This window comes from Idiotropiscis lumnitzeri, unplaced genomic scaffold (genome assembly GCF_059441095.1).
Source record: "Idiotropiscis lumnitzeri isolate Australia: NSW breed Sydney's pygmy pipehorse unplaced genomic scaffold, RoL_Ilum_1.0 HiC_scaffold_75, whole genome shotgun sequence".
Lineage (NCBI taxonomy): Eukaryota > Metazoa > Chordata > Actinopteri > Syngnathiformes > Syngnathidae > Idiotropiscis > Idiotropiscis lumnitzeri.
This window is the reverse complement of record NW_028283613.1, coordinates 695,285-714,265: the sequence shown is the minus strand read 5'-3', so window position 1 is coordinate 714,265 and position 18,981 is coordinate 695,285.

The window sequence follows — 18,981 nt, the reverse complement described above, 5'->3', positions numbered from 1 at the left end:
CTATGAGAGGCATTATCTCAGAAGGGAAATATTGGACAATCAAATTAATGACTGCCCAGGCTTCAGGATGTCTTTTTACACTATATAAAGGTGGAAATTTACATTGGAAACGTTTGGTTTAGCTGTTATAAAAGTTTGGTTTTTTTAGTGCTGAAAATGCATTTTCAGCTCGCACTGTACACATTTGCTGTGTGAGGCATTATCTCATAAGGGAAATACTGGACAATCAAATTAATGACTGCCCAGGCTTCAGGATGTCTTTTTACACTATATAAAGGTGGAAATTTACATTGGAAACGTTTGGTTTAGCTGTTATAAAAGTTTGGTTTTTTAGTGCTGAAAATGCATTTTCAGCTCGCACTGTACACATTTGCTATGTGAGGCATTATCTCATAAGGGAAATACTGGACAATCAAATTAATGACTTCCCAGGCTTCAGGATGCCTTTTTACACTCTATAAATGTGGAAATTTACATTGGAAACGTTTGGTTTAGCTGTTATAAAAGTTTGGTTTTTTAGTGCTGTAAATGCATTTTCAGCTCGCGCTGTACACATTTGCTATGAGAGGCATTATCTCATAAGGGAAATATTGGACAATCAAATTAATGACTGCCCAGGCTTCAGGATGTCTTTTTACACTATATAAAGGTGGAAATTTACATTGGAAACGTTTGGTTTAGCTGTTATAAAAGTTTGTTTTTTTTAGTGCTGAAAATGCATTTTCAGCTCGCACTGTACACATTTGCTATGTGAGGCATTATCTCATAAGGGAAATACTGGACAATCAAATTAATGACTGCCCAGGCTTCAGGATGTCTTTTTACACTATCTAAAGGTGGAAATTTACATTGGAAACGTTTGGTTTAGCTGTTATAAAAGTTTGGTTTTTTTAGTGCTGAAAATGCATTTTCAGCTCGCACTGTACACATTTGCTATGTGAGGCATTATCTCATAAGGGAAATACTGGACAATCAAATTAATGACTTCCCAGGCTTCAGGATGCCTTTTTACACTCTATAAATGTGGAAATTTACATTGGAAACGTTTGGTTTAGCTGTTAATGAAGTTTCGTTTTTTTAGTGCTGAAAATTCATTGTCTGCTGGCGCTGTACACTTTTTCTAAGTGTTGCAATATCTCATGAAGGAAATACTGGACAATCAAATTAATGACTTTCCAGGCTTCATGATGCCTTTCTACACTATATAAAGGTGGAAATTTACATTGGAAACGTTTGGTTTAGCTGTTATAAAAGTTTGTTTTTTTAGTGCTGTAAATGCATTTTCAGCTCGCGCTGTACACATTTGCTATGAGAGGCATTATCTCATAAGGGAAATATTGGACAATCAAATTAATGACTGCCCAGGCTTCAGGATGTCTTTTTACACTATATAAAGGTGGAAATTTACATTGGAAACGTTTGGTTTAGCTGTTATAAAAGTTTGGTTTTTTAGTGCTGAAAATGCATTTTCAGCTCGCACTGTACACATTTGCTATGTGAGGCATTATCTCATAAGGGAAATACTGGACAATCAAATTAATGACTTCCCAGGCTTCAGGATGCCTTTTTACACTCTATAAATGTGGAAATTTACATTGGAAACGTTTGGTTTAGCTGTTAATAAAGTTTCGTTTTTTTAGTGCTGAAAATTCATTGTCTGCTGGCGCTGTACACTTTTTCTAAGTGTTGCAATTTCTCATGAAGGAAATACTGGACAATCAATTTAATGACTTTCCAGGCTTCAGGATGCCTTTCTACACTATATAAAGGTGGAAATTTACATTGGAAACGTTTGGTTTAGCTGTTATAAAAGTTTGGTTTTTTAGTGCTGTAAATGCATTTTCAGCTCGCGCTGTACACATTTGCTATGAGAGGCATTATCTCATAAGGGAAATATTGGACAATCAAATTAATGACTGCCCAGGCTTCAGGATGTATTTTTACACTATATAAGGGTGGAAATTTACATTGGAAACGTTTAGTTTAGCTGTTAATGAAGTTTCGTTTTTTTAGTGCTGAAAATTCATTGTCTGCTGGCGCTGTACACTTTTTCTAAGTGTTGCAATATCTCATGAAGGAAATACTGGACAATCAAATTAATGACTTTCCAGGCTTCAGGATGCCTTTCTACACTATATAAAGGTGGAAATGTACATTGGAAACGTTTGGTTTAGCTGTTATAAAAGTTTGGTTTTTTAGTGCTGTAAATGCATTTTCATCTCGCGCTGTACACATTTGCTATGAGAGGCATTATCTCAGAAGGGAAATATTGGACAATCAAATTAATGACTGCCCAGGCTTCAGGATGTCTTTTTACACTATATAAAGGTGGAAATTTACATTGGAAACGTTTGGTTTAGCTGTTATAAAAGTTTGGTTTTTTTAGTGCTGAAAATGCATTTTCAGCTCGCACTGTACACATTTGCTGTGTGAGGCATTATCTCATAAGGGAAATACTGGACAATCAAATTAATGACTGCCCAGGCTTCAGGATGTCTTTTTACACTATATAAAGGTGGAAATTTACATTGGAAACGTTTGGTTTAGCTGTTATAAAAGTTTGGTTTTTTAGTGCTGAAAATGCATTTTCAGCTCGCACTGTACACATTTGCTATGTGAGGCATTATCTCATAAGGGAAATACTGGACAATCAAATTAATGACTTCCCAGGCTTCAGGATGCCTTTTTACACTCTATAAATGTGGAAATTTACATTGGAAACGTTTGGTTTAGCTGTTAATGAAGTTTCGTTTTTTTAGTGCTGAAAATTCATTGTCTGCTGGCGCTGTACACTTTTTCTAAGTGTTGCAATATCTCATGAAGGAAATACTGGACAATCAAATTAATGACTTTCCAGGCTTCAGGATGCCTTTCTACACTATATAAAGGTGGAAATTTACATTGGAAACGTTTGGTTTAGCTGTTATAAAAGTTTGGTTTTTTAGTGCTGTAAATGCATTTTCAGCTCGCGCTGTACACATTTGCTATGAGAAGCATTATCTCATAAGGGAAATATTGGACAATCAAATTAATGACTGCCCAGGCTTCAGGATGTCTTTTTACACTATATAAGGGTGGAAATTTACATTGGAAACGTTTAGTTTAGCTGTTAATGAAGTTTCGTTTTTTTAGTGCTGAAAATTCATTGTCTGCTGGCGCTGTACACTTTTTCTAAGTGTTGCAATATCTCATGAAGGAAATACTGGACAATCAAATTAATGACTTTCCAGGCTTCAGGATGTCTTTTTACACTATATAAGGGTGGAAATTTACATCGGAAACGTTTAGTTTAGCTGTTAATGAAGTTTCGTTTTTTTAGTGCTGAAAATTCATTGTCTGCTGGCGCTGTACACTTTTTCTAAGTGTTGCAATATCTCATGAAGGAAATACTGGACAATCAAATTAATGACTTTCCAGGCTTCAGGATGCCTTTCTACACTATATAAAGGTGGAAATGTACATTGGAAACGTTTGGTTTAGCTGTTATAAAAGTTTGGTTTTTTAGTGATTTAAATGCATTTTCAGCTCGCGCTGTACACATTTGCTATGAGAGGCATTATCTCAAAAGGGAAATATTGGACAATCAAATTAATGACTGCCCAGGCTTCAGGATGTCTTTTTACACTATATAAAGGTGGAAATTTACATTGGAAACGTTTGGTTTAGCTGTTATAAAAGTTTGGTTTTTTAGTGCTGAAAATGCATTTTCAGCTCGCACTGTCCACATTTGCTATGTGAGGCATTATCTCATAAGGGAAATACTGGACAATCAAATTAATGACTGCCCAGGCTTCAGGATGTCTTTTTACACTATATAAAGGTGGAAATTTACATTGGAAACGTTTGGTTTAGCTGTTATAAAAGTTTGTTTTTTTAGTGCTCTAAATGCATTTTCAGCTCGCACTGTACACATTTGCTATGTGAGGCATTATCTCATAAGGGAAATACTGGACAATCAAATTAATGACTTCCCAGGCTTCAGGATGCCTTTTTACACTCTATAAATGTGGAAATTTACATTGGAAACGTTTGGTTTAGCTGTTAATGAAGTTTCGTTTTTTTAGTGCTGAAAATTCATTGTCTGCTGGCGTTGTACACTTTTTCTAAGTGTTGCAATATCTCATGAAGGAAATACTGGACAATCAAATTAATGACTTTCCAGGCTTCAGGATGCCTTTCTACACTATATAAAGGTGGAAATTTATATTGGAAACGTTTGGTTTAGCTGTTATAAAAGTTTGGTTTTTTAGTGCTGTAAATGCATTTTCAGCTCGCGCTGTACACATTTGCTATGAGAGGCATTATCTCATAAGGGAAATATTGGACAATCAAATTAATGACTGCCCAGGCTTCAGGATGTCTTTTTACACTATATAAAGGTGGAAATTTACATTGGAAACGTTTGGTTTAGCTGTTATAAAAGTTTGTTTTTTTAGTGCTGTAAATGCATTTTCAGCTCGCACTGTACACATTTGCTATGAGAGGCATTATCTCATAAGGGAAATATTGGACAATCAAATTAATGACTGCCCAGGCTTCAGGATGTCTTTTTACACTATATAAAGGTGGAAATTTACATTGGAAACGTTTACTTTAGCTGTTAATGAAGTTTCGTTTATTTAGTGCTGAAAATTCATTGTCTGCTGGCGCTGTACACTTTTTCTAAGTGTTGCAATATCTCATGAAGGAAATACTGGACAATCAAATTAATGACTTTCCAGGCTTCAGGATGCCTTTCTACACTATATAAAGGTGGAAATTTACATTGGAAACGTTTGGTTTAGCTGTTATAAAAGTTTGTTTTTTTAGTGCTGTAAATGCATTTTCAGCTCGCACTGTACACATTTGCTATGTGAGGCATTATCTCATAAGGGAAATACTGGACAATCAAATTAATGACTTCCCAGGCTTCAGGATGCCTTTTTACACTCTATAAATGTGGAAATTTACATTGGAAACGTTTGGTTTAGCTGTTAATGAAGTTTCGTTTTTTTAGTGCTGAAAATTCATTGTCTGCTGGCGCTGTACACTTTTTCTAAGTGTTGCAATATCTCATGAAGGAAATACTGGACAATCAAATTAATGACTTTCCAGGCTTCAGGATGCCTTTCTACACTATATAAAGGTGGAAATTTACATTGGAAACGTTTGGTTTAGCTGTTATAAAACTTTGGTTTTTTAGTGCTGTAAATGCATTTTCAGCTCGCGCTGTACACATTTGCTATGAGAGGCATTATCTCATAAGGGAAATATTGGACAATCAAATTAATGACTTTCCAGGCTTCAGGATGCCTTTCTACACTATATAAAGGTGGAAATTTACATTGGAAACGTTTGGTTTAGCTGTTATAAAAGTTTGTTTTTTTAGTGCTGTAAATGCATTTTCAGCTCGCACTGTACACATTTGCTATGAGAGGCATTATCTCATAAGGGAAATATTGGACAATCAAATTAATGACTGCCCAGGCTTCAGGATGTCTTTTTACACTATATAAAGGTGGAAATTTACATTGGAAACGTTTACTTTAGCTGTTAATGAAGTTTCGTTTATTTAGTGCTGAAAATTCATTGTCTGCTGGCGCTGTACACTTTTTCTAAGTGTTGCAATATCTCATGAAGGAAATACTGGACAATCAAATTAATGACTTTCCAGGCTTCAGGATGCCTTTCTACACTATATAAAGGTGGAAATTTACATTGGAAACGTTTGGTTTAGCTGTTATAAAAGTTTGTTTTTTTAGTGCTGTAAATGCATTTTCAGCTCGCACTGTACACATTTGCTATGTGAGGCATTATCTCATAAGGGAAATACTGGACAATCAAATTAATGACTTCCCAGGCTTCAGGATGCCTTTTTACACTCTATAAATGTGGAAATTTACATTGGAAACGTTTGGTTTAGCTGTTAATGAAGTTTCGTTTTTTTAGTGCTGAAAATTCATTGTCTGCTGGCGCTGTACACTTTTTCTAAGTGTTGCAATATCTCATGAAGGAAATACTGGACAATCAAATTAATGACTTTCCAGGCTTCAGGATGCCTTTCTACACTATATAAAGGTGGAAATTTACATTGGAAACGTTTGGTTTAGCTGTTATAAAAGTTTGGTTTTTTAGTGCTGTAAATGCATTTTCAGCTCGCGCTGTACACATTTGCTATGAGAGGCATTATCTCATAAGGGAAATATTGGACAATCAAATTAATGACTGCCCAGGCTTCAGGATGTCTTTTTACACTATATAAAGGTGGAAATTTACATTGGAAACGTTTGGTTTAGCTGTTATAAAAGTTTGGTTTTTTAGTGCTGTAAATGCATTTTCAGCTCGCGCTGTACACATTTGCTATGAGAGGCATTATCTCATAAGGGAAATATTGGACAATCAAATTAATGACTGCCCAGGCTTCAGGATGTCTTTTTACACTATATAAAGGTGGAAATTTACATTGGAAACGTTTGGTTTAGGTGTTATATAAGTTTGTTTTTTTAGTGCTGAAAATGCATTTTCAGCTCGCACTGTACACGTTTGCTATGTGAGGCATTATCTCATAAGGGAAATACTGGACAATCAAATTAATGACTTCCCAGGCTTCAGGATGCCTTTTTACACTATATAAAGGTGGAAATTTACATTGGAAACGTTTGGTTTAGCTGTTATAAAAGTTTGGTTTTTTTAGTGCTGAAAATTCATTGTCTGCTGGCGCTGTACACTTTTTCTAAGTGTTGCAATATCTCATGAAGGAAATACTGGACAATCAAATTAATGACTTTCCAGGCTCCAGGATGCCTTTCTACACTATATAAAGGTGGAAATTTACATTGGAAACGTTTGGTTTAGCTGTTATAAAAGTTTGGTTTTTTAGTGCTGTAAATGCATTTTCAGCTCGCGCTGTACACATTTGCTATGAGAGGCATTATCTCATAAGGGAAATATTGGACAATCATATTAATGACTGCCCAGGCTTCAGGATGTCTTTTTACACTATATAAAGGTGGAAATTTACATTGGAAACGTTTAGTTTAGCTGTTAATGAAGTATCGTTTTTTTAGTGCTGAAAATTCATTGTCTACTGGCGCTGTACACTTTTTCTAAGTGTTGCAATATCTCATGAAGGAAATACTGGACAATCAAATTAATGACTTTCCAGGCTTCAGGATGCCTTTCTACACTATATAAAGGTGGAAATTTACATTGGAAACGTTTGGTTTAGCTGTTATAAAAGTTTGGTTTTTTAGTGCTGTAAATGCATTTTCAGCTCGCGCTGTACACATTTGCTATGAGAGGCATTATCTCATAAGGGAAATATTGGACAATCAAATTAATGACTGCCCAGGCTTCAGGATGTCTTTTTACACTATATAAAGGTGGAAATTTACATTGGAAACGTTTGGTTTAGCTGTTATAAAAGTTTGGTTTTTCAGTGCTGAAAATGCATTTTCAGCTCGCACTGTACACATTTGCTATGTGAGGCATTATCTCATAAGGGAAATACTGGACAATCAAATTAATGACTTCCCAGGCTTCAGGATGCATTTTTACACTCTATAAATGTGGAAATTTACATTGGAAACGTTTGGTTTAGCTGTTATAAAAGTTTGTTTTTTTAGTGCTGTAAATGCATTTTCAGCTCGCGCTGTACACATTTGCTATGTGAGGCATTATCTCATAAGGGAAATACTGGACAATCAAATTAATGACTGCCCAGGCTTCAGGATGTCTTTTTACACTATATAAAGGTGGAAATTTACATTGGAAACGTTTGGTTTAGCTGTTATAAAAGTTTGGTTTTTTAGTGCTGAAAATGCATTTTCAGCTCGCACTGTACACATTTGCTATGTGAGGCATTATCTCATAAGGGAAATACTGGACAATCAAATTAATGACTTCCCAGGCTTCAGGATGCCTTTTTACACTCTATAAATGTGGAAATTTACATTGGAAACGTTTGGTTTAGCTGTTAATGAAGTTTCGTTTTTTTAGTGCTGAAAATTCATTGTCTGCTGGCGCTGTACACTTTTTCTAAGTGTTGCAATATCTCATGAAGGAAATACTGGACAATCAAATTAATGACTTTCCAGGCTTCAGGATGCCTTTCTACACTATATAAAGGTGGAAATTTACATTGGAAACGTTTGGTTTAGCTGTTATAAAAGTTTGGTTTTTTAGTGCTGTAAATGCATTTTCAGCTCGCGCTGTACACATTTGCTATGAGAGGCATTATCTCATAAGGGAAATATTGGACAATCAAATTAATGACTGCCCAGGCTTCAGGATGTCTTTTTACACTATATAAAGGTGGAAATTTACATTGGAAACGTTTAGTTTAGCTGTTAATGAAGTTTCGTTTTTTTAGTGCTGGAAATTCATTGTCTGCTGGCGCTGTACACTTTTTCTAAGTGTTGCAATATCTCATGAAGGAAATACTGGACAATCAAATTAATGACTTTCCAGGCTTCAGGATGCCTTTCTACACTATATAAAGGTGGAAATTTACATTGGAAACGTTTGGTTTAGCTGTTATAAAAGTTTGGTTTTTTAGTGCTGTAAATGCATTTTCAGCTCGCGCTGTACACATTTGCTATGAGAGGCATTGTCTCATAAGGGAAATATTGGACAATCAAATTAATGACTGCCCAGGCTTCAGGATGTCTTTTTACACTATATAAAGGTGGAAATTTACATTGGAAACGTTTAGTTTAGCTGTTAATGAAGTTTCGGTTTTTTAGTGCTGAAAATTCATTGTCTGCTGGCGCTGTACACTTTTTCTAAGTGTTGCAATATCTCATGAAGGAAATACTGGACAATCAAATTAATCACTTTCCAGGCTTCAGGATGCCTTTCTACACTATATAAAGGTGGAAATTTACATTGGAAACGTTTGGTTTAGCTGTTATAAAAGTTTGGTTTTTTAGTGCTGTAAATGCATTTTCAGCTCGCGCTGTACACATTTGCTATGTGAGGCATTATATCATAAGGGAAATACTGGACAATCAAATTAATGACTTCCCAGGCTTCAGGATGCCTTTTTACACTCTATAAATGTGGAAATTTACATTGGAAACGTTTGGTTTAGCTGTTAATGAAGTTTCGTTTTTTTAGTGCTGAAAAAACATTGTCTGCTGGCGCTGTACACTTTTTCTAAGTGTTGCAATATCTCATGAAGGAAATACTGGACAATCAAATTAATGACTTTCCAGGCTTCAGGATGCCTTTCTACACTATATAAAGGTAGAAATTTACATTGGAAACGTTTGGTTTAGCTGTTATAAAAGTTTGGTTTTTTAGTGCTGTAAATGCATTTTCAGCTCGCGCTGTACACATTTGCTATGAGAGGCATTATCTCATAAGGGAAATATTGGACAATCAAATTAATGACTGCCCAGGCTTCAGGATGTCTTTTTACACTCTATAAAGGTGGAAATTTACATTGGAAACGTTTGGTTTAGCTGTTATAAAAGTTTGGTTTTTTAGTGCTGTAAATGCATTGTCTGCTGGCGCTGTACACTTTTTCTAAGTGTTGCAATATCTCATGAAGGAAATATTGGACAATCAAATTAATGGCTGCCCAGGCTTCAGGATGTCTTTTTACACTATATAAAGGTGGAAATTTACATTGGAAACGTTTAGTTTAGCTGTTAATGAAGTTTCGGTTTTTTAGTGCTGAAAATTCATTGTCTGCTGGCGCTGTACACTTTTTCTAAGTGTTGCAATATCTCATGAAGGAAATACTGGACAATCAAATTAAAGACTTTCCAGGCTTCAGGATGCCTTTTTACACTATATAAAGGTGGAAATTTACATTGGAAACGTTTGGTTTAGCTGTTATAAAAGTTTGGTTTTTTAGTGCTGTAAATGCATTTTCAGCTCGCGCTGTACACATTTGCTATGAGAGGCATTATCTCATAAGGGAAATATTGGACAATCAAATTAATGACTGCCCAGGCTTCAGGATGTCTTTTTACACTATATAAAGGTGGAAATTTACATTGGAAACATTTAGTTTAGCTGTTAATGAAGTTTCGTTTTTTTAGTGCTGAAAATTCATTGTCTGCTGGCGCTGTACACTTTTTCTAAGTGTTGCAATATCTCATGAAGGAAATACTGGACAATCAAATTAATGACTTTCCAGGCTTCAGGATGCCTTTCTACACTATATAAAGGTGGAAATTTACATTGGAAACGTTTGGTTTAGCTGTTATAAAAGTTTGGTTTTTTTAGTGCTGTAAATGCATTTTCAGCTCGCGCTGTACACATTTGCTATGAGAGGCATTATCTCATAAGGGAAATATTGGACAATCAAATTAATGACTGCCCAGGCTTCAGGATGTCTTTTTACACTATATAAAGGTGGAAATTTACATTGGAAACGTTTGGTTTAGCTGTTATAGAAGTTTGGTTTTTTAGTGCTGTAAATGCATTTTCAGCTCGCGCTGTACACATTTGCTATGATAGGCATTATCTCATAAGGGAAATATTGGACAATCAAATTAATGGCTGCCCGGGCTTCAGGATGTCTTTTTACACTATATAAAGGTGGAAATTTACATTGGAAACGTTTAGTTTAGCTGTTAATGAAGTTTCGTTTTTTTAGTGCTGAAAATTCATTGTCTGCTGGCGCTGTACACTTTTTCTAAATGTTGCAATATCTCATGAAGGAAATACTGGACAATCAAATTAATGACTTTCCAGGCTTCAGGATGCCTTTCTACACTATATAAAGGTGGAAATTTACATTGGAAACGTTTGGTTTAGCTGTTATAAAAGTTTGGTTTTTTTAGTGCTGTAAATGCATTTTCAGCTCGCGCTGTACACATTTGCTATGAGAGGCATTATCTCATAAGGGAAATATTGGACAATCAAATTAATGACTGCCCAGGCTTCAGGATGTCTTTTTACACTATATAAAGGAGGAAATTTACATTGGAAACGTTTGGTTTAGGTGTTATAAAAGTTTGGTTTTTTAGTGCTGAAAATGCATTTTCAGCTCGCGCTGTACACATTTGCAATGAGAGGCATTATCTCATAAGGGAAATACTGGACAATCAAATTAATGACTTCCCAGGCTTCAGGATGCCTTTTTACACTCTATAAATGTGGAAATTTACATTGGAAACGTTTGGTTTAGCTGTTAATGAAGTTTCGTTTTTTTTAGTGTTGAAAATTCGTTGTCTGCTGGCGCTGTACACTTTTTCTAAGTGTTGCAATATCTCATGAAGGAAATACTGGACAATCAAATTAATGACTTTCCAGGCTTCAGGATGCCTTTCTACACTATATAAAGGTGGAAATTTACATTGGAAACGTTTGGTTTAGCTGTTATAAAAGTTTGGTTTTTTAGTGCTGTAAATGCATTTTCAGCTCGCGCTGTACACATTTGCTATGAGAGGCATTATCTCATAAGGGAAATATTGGACAATCAAATTAATGACTGCCCAGGCTTCAGGATGTCTTTTTACACTATATAAAGGTGCAAATTTACATTGGAAACGTTTGGTTTAGCTGTTATAAAAGTTTGTTTTTTTAGTGCTGTAAATGCATTTTCAGCTCGCACTGTACACATTTGCTATGAGAGGCATTATCTTATAAGGGAAATATTGGACAATCAAATTAATGACTGCCCAGGCTTCAGGATGTCTTTTTACACTATATAAAGGTGGAAATTTACATTGGAAACGTTTACTTTAGCTGTTAATGAAGTTTCGTTTATTTAGTGCTGAAAATTCATTGTCTGCTGGCGCTGTACACTTTTTCTAAGTGTTGCAATATCTCATGAAGGAAATACTGGACAATCAAATTAATGACTTTCCAGGCTTCAGGATGCCTTTCTACACTATATAAAGGTGGAAATTTACATTGGAAACGTTTGGTTTAGCTGTTATAAAAGTTTGTTTTTTTAGTGCTGTAAATGCATTTTCAGCTCGCACTGTACACATTTGCTATGTGAGGCATTATCTCATAAGGGAAATACTGGACAATCAAATTAATGACTTCCCAGGCTTCAGGATGCCTTTTTACACTCTATAAATGTGGAAATTTACATTGGAAACGTTTGGTTTAGCTGTTAATGAAGTTTCGTTTTTTTAGTGCTGAAAATTCATTGTCTGCTGGCGTTGTACACTTTTTCTAAGTGTTGCAATATCTCATGAAGGAAATACTGGACAATCAAATTAATGACTTTCCAGGCTTCAGGATGCCTTTCTACACTATATAAAGGTGGAAATTTATATTGGAAACGTTTGGTTTAGCTGTTATAAAAGTTTGGTTTTTTAGTGCTGTAAATGCATTTTCAGCTCGCGCTGTACACATTTGCTATGAGAGGCATTATCTCATAAGGGAAATATTGGACAATCAAATTAATGACTGCCCAGGCTTCAGGATGTCTTTTTACACTATATAAAGGTGGAAATTTACATTGGAAACGTTTGGTTTAGCTGTTATAAAAGTTTGTTTTTTTAGTGCTGTAAATGCATTTTCAGCTCGCACTGTACACATTTGCTATGAGAGGCATTATCTCATAAGGGAAATATTGGACAATCAAATTAATGACTGCCCAGGCTTCAGGATGTCTTTTTACACTATATAAAGGTGGAAATTTACATTGGAAACGTTTACTTTAGCTGTTAATGAAGTTTCGTTTATTTAGTGCTGAAAATTCATTGTCTGCTGGCGCTGTACACTTTTTCTAAGTGTTGCAATATCTCATGAAGGAAATACTGGACAATCAAATTAATGACTTTCCAGGCTTCAGGATGCCTTTCTACACTATATAAAGGTGGAAATTTACATTGGAAACGTTTGGTTTAGCTGTTATAAAAGTTTGTTTTTTTAGTGCTGTAAATGCATTTTCAGCTCGCACTGTACACATTTGCTATGTGAGGCATTATCTCATAAGGGAAATACTGGACAATCAAATTAATGACTTCCCAGGCTTCAGGATGCCTTTTTACACTCTATAAATGTGGAAATTTACATTGGAAACGTTTGGTTTAGCTGTTAATGAAGTTTCGTTTTTTTAGTGCTGAAAATTCATTGTCTGCTGGCGCTGTACACTTTTTCTAAGTGTTGCAATATCTCATGAAGGAAATACTGGACAATCAAATTAATGACTTTCCAGGCTCCAGGATGCCTTTCTACACTATATAAAGGTGGAAATTTACATTGGAAACGTTTGGTTTAGCTGTTATAAAAGTTTGGTTTTTTAGTGCTGTAAATGCATTTTCAGCTCGCGCTGTACACATTTGCTATGAGAGGCATTATCTCATAAGGGAAATATTGGACAATCATATTAATGACTGCCCAGGCTTCAGGATGTCTTTTTACACTATATAAAGGTGGAAATTTACATTGGAAACGTTTAGTTTAGCTGTTAATGAAGTATCGTTTTTTTAGTGCTGAAAATTCATTGTCTACTGGCGCTGTACACTTTTTCTAAGTGTTGCAATATCTCATGAAGGAAATACTGGACAATCAAATTAATGACTTTCCAGGCTTCAGGATGCCTTTCTACACTATATAAAGGTGGAAATTTACATTGGAAACGTTTGGTTTAGCTGTTATAAAAGTTTGGTTTTTTAGTGCTGTAAATGCATTTTCAGCTCGCGCTGTACACATTTGCTATGAGAGGCATTATCTCATAAGGGAAATATTGGACAATCAAATTAATGACTGCCCAGGCTTCAGGATGTCTTTTTACACTATATAAAGGTGGAAATTTACATTGGAAACGTTTGGTTTAGCTGTTATAAAAGTTTGGTTTTTTAGTGCTGAAAATGCATTTTCAGCTCGCACTGTACACATTTGCTATGTGAGGCATTATCTCATAAGGGAAATACTGGACAATCAAATTAATGACTTCCCAGGCTTCAGGATGCCTTTTTACACTCTATAAATGTGGAAATTTACATTGGAAACGTTTGGTTTAGCTGTTAATGAAGTTTCGTTTTTTTAGTGCTGAAAATTCATTGTCTGCTGGCGCTGTACACTTTTTCTAAGTGTTGCAATATCTCATGAAGGAAATACTGGACAATCAAATTAATGACTTTCCAGGCTTCAGGATGCCTTTCTACACTATATAAAGGTGGAAATTTACATTGGAAACGTTTGGTTTAGCTGTTATAAAAGTTTGGTTTTTTAGTGCTGTAAATGCATTTTCAGCTCGCGCTGTACACATTTGCTATGAGAGGCATTATCTCATAAGGGAAATATTGGACAATCAAATTAATGACTGCCCAGGCTTCAGGATGTCTTTTTACACTATATAAAGGTGGAAATTTACATTGGAAACGTTTAGTTTAGCTGTTAATGAAGTTTCGTTTTTTTAGTGCTGGAAATTCATTGTCTGCTGGCGCTGTACACTTTTTCTAAGTGTTGCAATATCTCATGAAGGAAATACTGGACAATCAAATTAATGACTTTCCAGGCTTCAGGATGCCTTTCTACACTATATAAAGGTGGAAATTTACATTGGAAACGTTTGGTTTAGCTGTTATAAAAGTTTGGTTTTTTAGTGCTGTAAATGCATTTTCAGCTCGCGCTGTACACATTTGCTATGAGAGGCATTGTCTCATAAGGGAAATATTGGACAATCAAATTAATGACTGCCCAGGCTTCAGGATGTCTTTTTACACTATATAAAGGTGGAAATTTACATTGGAAACGTTTAGTTTAGCTGTTAATGAAGTTTCGGTTTTTTAGTGCTGAAAATTCATTGTCTGCTGGCGCTGTACACTTTTTCTAAGTGTTGCAATATCTCATGAAGGAAATACTGGACAATCAAATTAATCACTTTCCAGGCTTCAGGATGCCTTTCTACACTATATAAAGGTGGAAATTTACATTGGAAACGTTTGGTTTAGCTGTTATAAAAGTTTGGTTTTTTAGTGCTGTAAATGCATTTTCAGCTCGCGCTGTACACATTTGCTATGTGAGGCATTATATCATAAGGGAAATACTGGACAATCAAATTAATGACTTCCCAGGCTTCAGGATGCCTTTTTACACTCTATAAATGTGGAAATTTACATTGGAAACGTTTGGTTTAGCTGTTAATGAAGTTTCGTTTTTTTAGTGCTGAAAAAACATTGTCTGCTGGCGCTGTACACTTTTTCTAAGTGTTGCAATATCTCATGAAGGAAATACTGGACAATCAAATTAATGACTTTCCAGGCTTCAGGATGCCTTTCTACACTATATAAAGGTAGAAATTTACATTGGAAACGTTTGGTTTAGCTGTTATAAAAGTTTGGTTTTTTAGTGCTGTAAATGCATTTTCAGCTCGCGCTGTACACATTTGCTATGAGAGGCATTATCTCATAAGGGAAATATTGGACAATCAAATTAATGACTGCCCAGGCTTCAGGATGTCTTTTTACACTATATAAAGGAGGAAATTTACATTGGAAACGTTTGGTTTAGCTGTTATAAAAGTTTGTTTTTTTAGTGCTGTAAATGCATTTTCAGCTCGCACTGTACACATTTGCTATGAGAGGCATTATCTTATAAGGGAAATATTGGACAATCAAATTAATGACTGCCCAGGCTTCAGGATGTCTTTTTACACTATATAAAGGTGGAAATTTACATTGGAAACGTTTACTTTAGCTGTTAATGAAGTTTCGTTTATTTAGTGCTGAAAATTCATTGTCTGCTGGCGCTGTACACTTTTTCTAAGTGTTGCAATATCTCATGAAGGAAATACTGGACAATCAAATTAATGACTTTCCAGGCTTCAGGATGCCTTTCTACACTATATAAAGGTGGAAATTTACATTGGAAACGTTTGGTTTAGCTGTTATAAAAGTTTGTTTTTTTAGTGCTGTAAATGCATTTTCAGCTCGCACTGTACACATTTGCTATGTGAGGCATTATCTCATAAGGGAAATACTGGACAATCAAATTAATGACTTCCCAGGCTTCAGGATGCCTTTTTACACTCTATAAATGTGGAAATTTACATTGGAAACGTTTGGTTTAGCTGTTAATGAAGTTTCGTTTTTTTAGTGCTGAAAATTCATTGTCTGCTGGCGTTGTACACTTTTTCTAAGTGTTGCAATATCTCATGAAGGAAATACTGGACAATCAAATTAATGACTTTCCAGGCTTCAGGATGCCTTTCTACACTATATAAAGGTGGAAATTTACATTGGAAACGTTTGGTTTAGCTGTTATAAAAGTTTGGTTTTTTAGTGCTGTAAATGCATTTTCAGCTCGCGCTGTACACATTTGCTATGAGAGGCATTATCTCATAAGGGAAATATTGGACAATCAAATTAATGACTGCCCAGGCTTCAGGATGTCTTTTTACACTATATAAAGGTGCAAATTTACATTGGAAACGTTTGGTTTAGCTGTTATAAAAGTTTGTTTTTTTAGTGCTGTAAATGCATTTTCAGCTCGCACTGTACACATTTGCTATGAGAGGCATTATCTTATAAGGGAAATATTGGACAATCAAATTAATGACTGCCCAGGCTTCAGGATGTCTTTTTACACTATATAAAGGTGGAAATTTACATTGGAAACGTTTACTTTAGCTGTTAATGAAGTTTCGTTTATTTAGTGCTGAAAATTCATTGTCTGCTGGCGCTGTACACTTTTTCTAAGTGTTGCAATATCTCATGAAGGAAATACTGGACAATCAAATTAATGACTTTCCAGGCTTCAGGATGCCTTTCTACACTATATAAAGGTGGAAATTTACATTGGAAACGTTTGGTTTAGCTGTTATAAAAGTTTGTTTTTTTAGTGCTGTAAATGCATTTTCAGCTCGCACTGTACACATTTGCTATGTGAGGCATTATCTCATAAGGGAAATACTGGACAATCAAATTAATGACTTCCCAGGCTTCAGGATGCCTTTTTACACTCTATAAATGTGGAAATTTACATTGGAAACGTTTGGTTTAGCTGTTAATGAAGTTTCGTTTTTTTAGTGCTGAAAATTCATTGTCTGCTGGCGTTGTACACTTTTTCTAAGTGTTGCAATATCTCATGAAGGAAATACTGGACAATCAAATTAATGACTTTCCAGGCTTCAGGATGCCTTTCTACACTATATAAAGGTGGAAATTTATATTGGAAACGTTTGGTTTAGCTGTTATAAAAGTTTGGTTTTTTAGTGCTGTAAATGCATTTTCAGCTCGCGCTGTACACATTTGCTATGAGAGGCATTATCTCATAAGGGAAATATTGGACAATCAAATTAATGACTGCCCAGGCTTCAGGATGTCTTTTTACACTATATAAAGGTGGAAATTTACATTGGAAACGTTTGGTTTAGCTGTTATAAAAGTTTGTTTTTTTAGTGCTGTAAATGCATTTTCAGCTCGCACTGTACACATTTGCTATGAGAGGCATTATCTCATAAGGGAAATATTGGACAATCAAATTAATGACTGCCCAGGCTTCAGGATGTCTTTTTACACTATATAAAGGTGGAAATTTACATTGGAAACGTTTACTTTAGCTGTTAATGAAGTTTCGTTTATTTAGTGCTGAAAATTCATTGTCTGCTGGCGCTGTACACTTTTTCTAAGTGTTGCAATATCTCATGAAGGAAATACTGGACAATCAAATTAATGACTTTCCAGGCTTCAGGATGCCTTTCTACACTATATAAAGGTGGAAATTTACATTGGAAACGTTTGGTTTAGCTGTTATAAAAGTTTGTTTTTTTAGTGCTGTAAATGCATTTTCAGCTCGCACTGTACACATTTGCTATGTGAGGCATTATCTCATAAGGGAAATACTGGACAATCAAATTAATGACTTCCCAGGCTTCAGGATGCCTTTTTACACTCTATAAATGTGGAAATTTACATTGGAAACGTTTGGTTTAGCTGTTAATGAAGTTTCGTTTTTTTAGTGCTGAAAATTCATTGTCTGCTGGCGCTGTACACTTTTTCTAAGTGTTGCAATATCTCATGAAGGAAATACTGGACAATCAAATTAATGACTTTCCAGGCTTCAGGATGCCTTTCTACACTATATAAAGGTGGAAATTTACATTGGAAACGTTTGGTTTAGCTGTTATAAAACTTTGGTTTTTTAGTGCTGTAAATGCATTTTCAGCTCGCGCTGTACACATTTGCTATGAGAGGCATTATCTCATAAGGGAAATATTGGACAATCAAATTAATGACTTTCCAGGCTTCAGGATGCCTTTCTACACTATATAAAGGTGGAAATTTACATTGGAAACGTTTGGTTTAGCTGTTATAAAAGTTTGTTTTTTTAGTGCTGTAAATGCATTTTCAGCTCGCACTGTACACATTTGCTATGTGAGGCATTATCTCATAAGGGAAATACTGGACAATCAAATTAAAGACTTCCCAGGCTTCAGGATGCCTTTTTACACTCTATAAATGTGGAAATTTACATTGGAAACGTTTGGTTTAGCTGTTAATGAAGTTTCGTTTTTTTAGTGCTGAAAATTCATTGTCTGCTGGCGCTGTACACTTTTTCTAAGTGTTGCAATATCTCATGAAGGAAATACTGGACAATCAAATTAATGACTTTCCAGGCTTCAGGATGCCTTTCTACACTATATAAAGGTGGAAATTTATATTGGAAACGTTTGGTTTAGCTGTTATAAAAGTTTGGTTTTTTAGTGCTGTAAATGCATTTTCAGCTCGCGCTGTACACATTTGCTATGAGAGGCATTATCTCATAAGGGAAATATTGGACAATCAAATTAATGACTGCCCAGGCTTCAGGATGTCTTTTTACACTATATAAAGGTGGAAATTTACATTGGAAACGTTTGGTTTAGCTGTTATAAAAGTTTGTTTTTTTAGTGCTGTAAATGCATTTTCAGCTCGCACTGTACACATTTGCTATGAGAGGCATTATCTCATAAGGGAAATATTGGACAATCAAATTAATGACTGCCCAGGCTTCAGGATGTCTTTTTACACTATATAAAGGTGGAAATTTACATTGGAAACGTTTACTTTAGCTGTTAATGAAGTTTCGTTTATTTAGTGC